General features: G+C 36.6%; 3 long non-coding RNA genes across 3 annotated transcripts; all 3 read right to left on the bottom strand.

The window, feature by feature from the left end:
• Positions 1-5315: 5315 nt before the first annotated feature.
• LOC122030956 lies at positions 5316-5968 on the bottom strand. The gene is made up of 3 exons (XR_006125682.1): positions 5914-5968; positions 5415-5497; positions 5316-5336 (listed from the first exon to the last, which is right to left on the bottom strand). It is a non-coding gene; the product is annotated as an uncharacterized LOC122030956 (long non-coding RNA).
• A 1861-nt stretch (positions 5969-7829) lies between these two features.
• On the bottom strand, positions 7830-8592 carry LOC122031003. The gene is made up of 3 exons (XR_006125699.1): positions 8556-8592; positions 8376-8449; positions 7830-7892 (listed from the first exon to the last, which is right to left on the bottom strand). It is a non-coding gene; the product is annotated as an uncharacterized LOC122031003 (long non-coding RNA).
• Position 8593: 1 nt separating this feature from the next.
• Positions 8594-8938, bottom strand: LOC122031004. The gene is made up of 2 exons (XR_006125700.1): positions 8829-8938; positions 8594-8701 (listed from the first exon to the last, which is right to left on the bottom strand). It is a non-coding gene; the product is annotated as an uncharacterized LOC122031004 (long non-coding RNA).
• Between the last annotated feature and the right edge of the window lie 1130 nt (positions 8939-10068).

Below are 10068 nucleotides of genomic sequence, written 5' to 3' on the forward strand. Positions count from 1 at the left end.
CATAAGAGTCCTATTCCTTCGTTCTGCTACACCATTCTGTTGGGGTGTTCCAGGTGCAGACAATTGGGATTGAATCCCAGCCTCTGATAAGTAATTCCTAAACTCTCCTAAGAGGTATTCGCCACCACGATCAGATCGTAGTGTCTTGATACTTTTACCTAATCGTTTCTCCACATCAGCCTTGTATTCTTTGAACTTGTCAAAGCACTCGGACTTGCGGCGCATTAGGTAAATGTATCCATATCTTGAATAATCATCTATGAAAGAGACAAAATATTCAAAACCTCCTCTTGCCTGGACAGACATAGGACAACACAAATCAGAGTGAACCAACTCTAACACTTCTTTGGCTCTATACCCCTTGGCCTTGAACGGCCTCTTGGTCATTTTACCTTCTAAGCAAGATTCACAAGTAGAAAAATTTTCCAACTCTAATGAACTCAAAAGTCCATCGGCTATAAGCCTCTGAATCCTACTTAAATTAATATGACCAAGTCTTAGATGCCAAAGATATGCTTGGTTCATTTCTGAAGGTTCTTTTCTCTTATTAGAATTAGAAGATGAGTTATAAATTTCCATGTTTTGCTTTGTGGAAGAAATTGGATTTAAAATATATAAATTGCCAACTAATGCACCAGAACAGATAATCACTTTATTTCTTTTAATAACTACATCGTTACTGAAAGAAACTGAATATCCATCTATAAACAGTTTAGAAACTGAAATTAAATTCTTTCTAAAACTGGGTACATAAAGACAATTTCTTAAAACCAAATTTCTATTTCTACTAAAAGACAAGTAGACGTCTCCCACTGCAACAGCTGCCACCTTAGTAGCATTGCCCATGTAGACGGTAATCTCCCCTTCAGATAGTCGTTGGGTTTCCTAGAACCCCTGCAAGGAATTGCAGACATGATCAGTGGCTCCCGTATCTACACACCAGGTGCTGGTAGATAACACCGCTAAACATGTTTCAACAACCAGAGCATGAGATATACCTTTGTTTTGGTTCCTACGAGGACAGTCCGCCTTCCAATGTCCTGCCTGCTTGCAGATGAAGCACTTGCCCTTTGGCTTCTTCACTCCAGCTTTAAATCCCGTACTCTAAGATTTATTCACTTTCTTTGCTGAGCCAGCTTGTTTCTTCTTCTTCTTTCCTTTCAGTTTAGAAGTAGAACCATTTTCAGCATAGTGAATTTGAGAATTATGACGAAATAATCCTTCTACTGCTTGAAGTTCTGTCAGTAGTTCCCCTAATGAATAAATCCTTTTATTCATATTATAGTTCAGGCGAAACTGCTCAAAACTTCTAGGTAGCGTTTGGAGGATCATATCGATCTGGGTTTCCCCATCAATTTCTCCTCCAAGGATCTGTATCTCGTTCAGATAAGCCATCATCTTTAGGATATGATCCCTTACAGGAGTACCCTCTTGCATGGTGGCTGTCATTATCTTTCTCATAGCTTCTTGTCTAGAAGCCCTATCCTGATGACCAAAGAGCTCCTTGAGATTGTTCATAATATCATAAGCTGTTGGTAAATCTTGATGCTGATGTTGCAATACATTTGACATTGAAGCCAAAATGTAACACCGCGCCATCTCATCTGCCTTTACCCATTTCTTATGATATTCAATCTCCTCTTGGGTAGATTCACCAGTGGGTGCATCAGACAAGGTTCAGACAAGACAAATGTATAGCTTTCAGCAGTAAGAACAATGTCCAGGTTCCTTTTCCAATCTATGTAATTAGGTCCAGTAAGTCTATTCTGTTGAAGTATGATGGACAGTGGGTTGAAAGTCATCCTAAGAATCACAAATAACTTTTGGTCAGAACTCTAAATTTAGAATAATATTGATTCCTCAAACAATACTATTTTAAATTAACCAACACCTCAAAACACCGTGAATTTTGTATGCCACGTTAGTGTGGACGTATACAAATTCAACATTTGTAAAAGGAGGGTTTTAACCCATTAATTTTATTATCTTGTCAACCTAACTTTTTGACAAATAAAATTAATAGTTGGTATTATTTGGTCACACAAATAATAATAGTGACTCCGTTGGGGAGGATACTATTAGATGTGTCTAAGTGTATACCATTACTTGACACTAAGTCCACTAATAAGATTATGCCCCTTCCGTTGGGGAAGATCACACGCTCTTAATTAATTTCCTATAGTCATCCAAAAATGGAAGTCTGTTCTAGTGATCCACAAACAAGCTCATCCGTTATGGAGGAAGGCACTCAGAGCCAACGCGCAAGCTTGTTTGCATCACTTACAAACCAGTAATGGAGATCATGGGATTTATTTAAAAATCCCTCTCCCACTTAGTTATTTATAAATGAGGAATTTTAACTAAGCTATCCTACTAAACTTGTAAACTAACATGCACACACAGCACAATATAAAAGCAATAAATAGAAAATTTAATTTTCAACTATTATGGCTTTTATCTCTTAATTGTCCTCCGTGTGTTGTCATCCCATGCTGCTGCCATATTTGGCCACCGCCTCCGGGTCTAGCTGTCGCATCCATCTTGCTCCTAGTTCCGCTGCGCCTCTGGTCCTTAGAAGGTTCCACGCTTTGCAAGATTCGATCCATGACATAAATAGAATTTTACATTTTGATCCTATATTCCATAAAAGGAATGTACATGTATCTAGATCAAAATAAAATCCTAATAAAACTAAATACAGTCCTGCCGTATTTTAATACAATCATGCACACACATATAAATTGCCCTTGACATGTCCAAGGGTCCAATCACACATAATTAACTAAAAGCCATAATAGTTGGATCCTGCGACAAAGTTAGCACATCCTACTATTATCCCGCCTAAATTATGTATGACATGTGCATAATTAAACTAAATACCAAATACATAGAGGTAAACCCTAGCTCTGATACCAATTGTTGGTTGCTACTCGGAAAACCTATAGGTTCCACTGTACAAAAATTTTGTACAAAGGTCTGAACCTTTTCCTAGCTACCATGTGTTCTTTTAAATTAAATTTTGGATCGCCAGCGGAACTTAACACGTTTGATCCAAAACTTAATCTATTTGTTCTTTTAGGTTTTGACTTGGATCTCCTGCGGAACTTAACACGTTCGACCCAAGTCTCCTTAAGTTATTAATTCCATTAAATATTAATTTCCATAATTGGTTTCCAGTACTGACGTGGCGAGGCACATGGCCTTCTTGGATATGGGAGCAACCACCACCGACTAGACAAAACCTTTTATAGAAATCTAATATTTAATTTCCTAAAATAACTTTAGGTTAACCAAAGAGAACAATCAAATCACAAGGGAAAAGAAAATACAAAAGAACACAACATCGAAAAACATATTCGAAAATCTAGAACGTAAGCCTCTTGTATTTGGTATTATTTCCATAAATAACTAGCATGATGCGGAAAGAAAAATTACTAGTTATACCTTGTAGAAAAACCTCTTGATCTTCTACCGTATTCCTCTTCTAACCTCGAGCGTTGTGTGGGCAACGATCTTCCGAGATGAGAAACCACCAACCACCTTCTTCTCCTCCAAGCAAGGTTCGGCCACAAAGGAAAAACTTCACCAAGGAGGAAAACCAAAATACTAACCAAGCTCCAAGAGATGCTAGCTTTCTCTCCTTCTTCTTCTTCTTCTCCGAGTAGTATCCGGCCACCACAAGAGCTCCAATGGAAGAGAAGGGTTCGGCCACCACAAGAGGAAGAGAGGGAGAGGATGGCCGGCCACACCAAGGAACAAAAGAGGGAGAGGAATAATAGATGTTGTTGTATCTCATGAAGGCACCCCTACCCCTTCTTTTATATTCCTTGGCCTAGACAAATTAGGAAATTTATTTACAATAAAATTTCCTTAATTTCCTTGACATGATTTATTTGAGAAAAATAAAATAAAATTTCCCAAATAAACTCTAATGGCCGGCCACATCAAGAGGAAGCAAATTGGACAAGTTTCAATCAACAATTAAAACTTTCCTTATTTGTTTCCGGAAATTTTAAAAATAAAATTTCTCTTTAAAAATCTCTTCATGGTTAATAAAAGGAAATTTCTATAATTTTAATTTTATTAACATGTGAATAATTTTAAAGAGAAAAATAAAACATCTCTCCAATCTACAAATAATGAAAGAGATTTAATCTCTTTCTTTAATTTTTTGTAGATCTTTTACAAGAGAGATATTTTAATTTTAATTCTCTTTAAATTATATCTTCCACATAAAAATTAAAATTAAATTTCTTTTTTAATTTAATTTGGCCGGCCCTACTAGCTTGGGTTCAAGCTAGGGCCGGCCACCCAATTTTATACCTAGGCCGGCCCTAGCCTATTGGCTGGCTATCTGGTGGGTATAGGTGGGTATATAAGGTGGGTATAGGTGGGTATAGAACTCTATAAATAAGAGGCTACGATAGGGACCGAGAGGAGAAATTGGTTTTGGTCTCCCGATAAAATTAAGCATCCCGTGTTCGCCCCGAACACACAACTTAATTTTATCAATGATAATTCATTCCACTAGAGAACTATCATTGAACTACCGCACCAATCCCAAATTACATTTTTGGGCTCCTTCTTATTATGAGTGTGTTAGTCTCCCTGTGTTTAAGATATCGAATGTCCACTAATTAAGTGAGTTACTGACAACTCATTTAATTAATATCTAAGTCCAAGAGTAGTACCACTCAACCTTATCGTCATGTCGGACTAAGTCCACCTGCAGGGTTTAACATGACAATCCTTATGAGCTCCTCTTGGGGACATTCTCAACCTAGTATCTCTAGGACACAGTTTCCTTCTATAATCAACAACACACACTATAAGTGATACCATTTCCCAACTTATCGGGCTTATTGATTCATCGAACTAAATATCAGCCATTGATAAATTAAAGAAATAAATATCAAATATATGTGCTTGTTATTATATTAGGATTAAGAGCACACACTTCCATAATAACCGAGGTCTTTGTTTCTTTATAAAATTAGTATAAAAGAAACGACCTCAAATGGTCCTACTCAATACACTCTAAGTGTACTAGTGTAATTATACAATTAAGATAAACTGATACCTAATTACACTATAACCTTCTAATGGTTTGTTCCTTTCCATTTTGGTCGTGAGCTACTGTTTATAATTTATAAGGTACTGATAACATTATCTTCTGCATATGACACCACATGCTATGTTATCTACAATATAAATTAATTGAACAACTACAAACAAATGTAGACAATTTGACCAAATGTGATTCTTTATTCATAATGAATGTTTACAAAGCTTAGGCTTTCAGTATACACTCCAACACATCGACCAAAAATGGAATGCTGCATCAAAGGAGAATGTAAATCTAATTTATAGTAACTAATATGTAGAACAGAGGAAGAAAAAAGTTTAAGGCCTACCTGGAATCATCATCTAACAAGAAAGAATTATTGGAAGAATTATTTGAGCCCTCGGCCATCACAAGTCTCATACTTGAAATGATCTATAAAATTGAAAAGGAAAAAAAAACTCTACGCCATTACTTGGAAAGACCTAAAAGTGCAACAGAACAATTTGAAGTCATTGCAAAATAAGGTTGATACCATTTGTCCCAAAGGCAAGCTATGAGATGGAAGACTTGGTATAGGCCAATATATTTATTCCCAATTGTCTTCCATCAGTTGGTTATGTCAACAAGAATATTACTAGATGCTAGAAACGCACCATTATTGCGTCACTAGACTGGCCCCGTCTTGGTGCCTTAATTGCTCTCTATTTTGTCCCCACACAAACTTAGTTGATACCACACTTAGCTATTCCATTGTGAATATGAAAATTATGCATGTGATATATATATATATATATATATATATATATAAACAGAATGCAACTTAAGAACATATCTAAGTGAAATCAGACCTCTGATGTAACACTCTGCGTGCCATACTTGTCATCCCAGTACATAGTACTGATTTTGTATAACTGTTGTATGCTAAGAACCTGAAAACCAAATCAAACCAAAAAAATAGTTTGTTACTGACAATCTAAATGACTGAAACTTTGAATATTTATAAGTGGTCTCAACTGGGCATAAATCTTTGGTTATCTCCTTCAGTGTCTTCTTTGATTTATGATGTAAAACCTATATCACGATATAATATTAATAGTTCAAAGATAAGTTACTGGACAACAAGTACAGTATACAATAAGCAATCTTGATGTCTGGTAAGTACGTGCTGAATTGCTCAAACTCATGGAAAATTTGCACAAATATAAATATGAATCAAAATTCTAGAACCACCAAAATCAACATAAATCATTCTTTAAAAATAAAGTCAAACCTGGAAGGCCAATTCTCTTGTATGACACATCACAAGTGCAGCAACTTGGCCTGCTGTTGGCTCAATTTACTGAAGAGTAGAAAGTACAAAAACCGCCGTTTTACCCATTCCAGACTTTGCTTGACAAATAACATCCATTCCCAGAATAGCTTGTGGAATACATTCATGTTGTACTGATGAAAATTGAGGAGTACCCCAGTAAGTAAAAAATAATCTTCTGGATCCTTTATTGGAAAGGTTTACCTTATTCTCCACCAAACTGAGAAACATGCAAGTGATCTTTACCTGCAAAATACCATAAAGATTTATGCATCTATCCACTCGATGATGAAACGAGATATCTATTTAAATTTAAATAGGGTTCTCCTGATTTGCTCTCAAATTAAGAAAGTAAAATGAGCAGAGGACAAGTCTATAGTTCTAGTTCTTTAATTGAAAAAAAACCACTTCCATATAGTTTCACTGATTACCTCATACGCCTAGGATAAAAGCATCATGGACTTTAATTGAAATTACTAGGCATGATAATGATAATGATCCTCTTTTTTGCACCATCACTGACCAAGGCACACAATTCTTCCTAGTGTTTAGTGATTGTGGCTTTTGATTGTGCCAAATAATAGAGATAAACAGACTAAAAAATGTCTCTGAGAAGATCTTAACTACAAATATAAGTTGATGATTCACTCTGATCCAACATTTCTCACTGAATTAAAGGGTATATCCATTTTCAGTAGTCAAAAACCGCATCAAACTATTTATTCTCAGGTTTGTGTGAAACAATCAGAGAGAAGGTCAACAAGTAGAATATTTTCACTTCTCTCTGCAATATGGATAAGAACTCATGTTAGCCAACACAAAGAAAGAGATTGAGGATAAGATAATATTGGAATTCATCGTTTTAAGCCAAAGTGAAAGATAAACTTACAGCTAAACTATTTAAGGAACATTGATACTAATTCATAAGAATATCCAATTTTCCCAACACACACATCTAGAAGTTATCCAACACTATTTTAATGTTGAAAAAAAATAAAAACAAGGTGTCGGAAAGATAAAAACAAGGAAACATTCTAACCGAGCAATAAACGTTGAAGTTGCCGCAAAATGTGGTTGGTGCACCAAGCGAGGTGCGGTACCATAGTACGTCATTTTCCACAAAGCACCATGCTTTACCAAAAAATTGTAGCTTCTCGGTAATTGATTAAATGTCCAGGGCGATGCCCACCACCAGTATCACTCATCAAAATCAAAACCTTCTTCGGCCTCTCATACTCCGCCACGCTGTTAATGGGGGCGCCGTTGTCCTCGGCAATGAGAGGGCTCTCATCCTCCAGACGGATCTCGTCGTTCGAGAGGCCGACGGAGGCAAACCCGATGGGGGCATTAAATTATGAGAATCAGAATCTGTTCAACTTGCTATACTGCTTCATTCTTCTTGCACCTTTCATTTCCCTAATCTCACCACTTTTCACCTTCAAATGCCTCTTGCAGTTCCCTCTTGACATTTTCCAGCCCACCAATATCATCCCAACTGACATTTGGTACTTCAACAACCTGATCAAAACCCAACAAACTATCAGCATATCTCAAGGTAGAAATAGAAGTGGTTTTTAGGCCATTCATCAACATATGATAAACACAAGTTACCAACCAGGCACATGAGGCTATAGAATTTCTTGAGTTGAAAAAGGTAAGTTTAATTTAGAGTTGAAATGTGGTTCCAGTAAATCAAAACCCTAACATAGAGTTGAAATGCACTGGTATGCATAAATTCATGAGATTACTTATGGAAGAAACGATTAGGAACTGATCAAGACTGAACCAAACAAGATAGATGTAGCTAACATAAACCAAATGAGTGAAACCAGTCACTCATGCATAAACGAGACATGGAACTAGCATATGTTGAATCAAATTATAGGAACTATGATCCACTCCAATTAGAACCATCAATGTGAGGTCATGAAAACATTGAATATTTACAAGAGAAAAATACTCTTGAAGCTTCAAGCAATGACAGGTAGCTTGATTAGATACCTGATTACAAAATTAGCAATTCTTTTTCTTAGTAGCCCACTATGTTCAGTTTGAATCAAGTACTCTTGAAGCTCCTAATGGTTCAAAGTTTCCAAAGATTCACAACACCAATGAAATAGAAGTTAGGTTAACATTTCATGCAAATTGAATATAAATCATTTGCGCTGACAAAATTAGCACCTTCCAAGCCTCATCAAGACTTTGGTTGGTATTTTCTACATTAACCTTCTTGGAAAGGGTAGTCAGCAATTCAGCTTGTTGCAACAAGGCAGTTAGTTTTGGGTCATCTCTCCCAAGGAAAGTTGCTTGACTAACCTTATTGGAAGCTGCTTAGTCATTAGGAAAAGGCGAGGGCTTAGGGGGAAGCAGAAGGCATCAACAAATCTTTTCACAAAAAGAAGATAAACCAAATTGATAGTGGTTTACCATCATATGTATAGCCTCTCATATTACCTGATGACTGATTAACTGTGTCAAAGTTTTGAACTTCTAATAGAGGTGGCCTTTGCAGATGTTGAGCTGGACCATGTTCCCCAAGAGATCTCCTATGTGCTTCAATTGTCTCTTTGAGAAGAGAGATGTGATACCTATCTTGCAAATGAAATACTAAAAAGAAAAATAAATAATTAAACTTTTTCTTGGTGGTTTAGTTCACAGTGAATTCATCTACCCCATCTGCTTATTTGATGTCGATGGTTCCCCTATTAGTATTGCTATAGATGGTTCTTCAACAAGAACCTTCTTATTGCTTGGGTCCAAAGATGGAACACTATTCTCCTTGGATGAAGCCTCAAATTTTGCCCTTTTCTTGCAGAGGGTGGAGAAGCGGTTCTTTACAGCGTTATCTGTTATGTTGTAAAGCAAATACAAATCATATTTATACAACCTGTCCACCCATCACAGCGGATGGCTTATTAGTAAATACTAAATAAAGAAGTTTGGTTGAAATACCTTCCTGATACAACCTTTGCAATCTCTGTCCATCTGTTGCCAAACATCTTTTGTGCCTGATTATCAGAAACCTTCAAGCAATGACAAGTAGCTTGATTAGTTAGATTACAAAACCCAAACAGCTATATAAGAAATCCAGATTTGATCAAACCAGTAACTTAAATCAATAAATGACACAGATGTAAGTAATAATGCAATAAAAAGGAGAAAAGAAATACCATAAAGGCAAGGTACTGATTTGTCTTGTTAATTAGTTCTAGGGAACACGAGCTCTACTTCTTCAACTCAACTGCTCGATCCACAACCAACAAAAAAATTGTTAGAAAACTAACTGAATTCCTTGCGATCAAACAGTCCACCCAAGAAGCCAAACAAAACAATCCACAACCATCATGCATGATCATAAAAAAAGGGAAATGTAGGACTTAGACTGTTTCGAAGACCAAATGCGAACCATTAAGCAAGTTTAAGATCATACACGACTCCAACCTCACACCGTCCAGAAAGAAAGCAAACCACGAAAAACACATAAAACATGGATCGATTGATCGAGGAGGAGAAAAGGGAAATGTAGACTTACAGACGAACTTGAGCTCCTTAGGCTCGATTTTCAGTAACCCTCCTCTCATTTCTCTTCGACTCTGTTTGCGATTTGTTGCCTCCTCCTAACAAATTGAAAGTGTAGAACCCAGAGATTGGTACAACGATGGTATCTCAGAGAGGAAAGGTTCGATTTTGGCGG

The sequence above is a fragment of the Zingiber officinale genome, chromosome 11A (genome assembly GCF_018446385.1).
Source record: "Zingiber officinale cultivar Zhangliang chromosome 11A, Zo_v1.1, whole genome shotgun sequence".
NCBI lineage: Eukaryota > Viridiplantae > Streptophyta > Magnoliopsida > Zingiberales > Zingiberaceae > Zingiber > Zingiber officinale.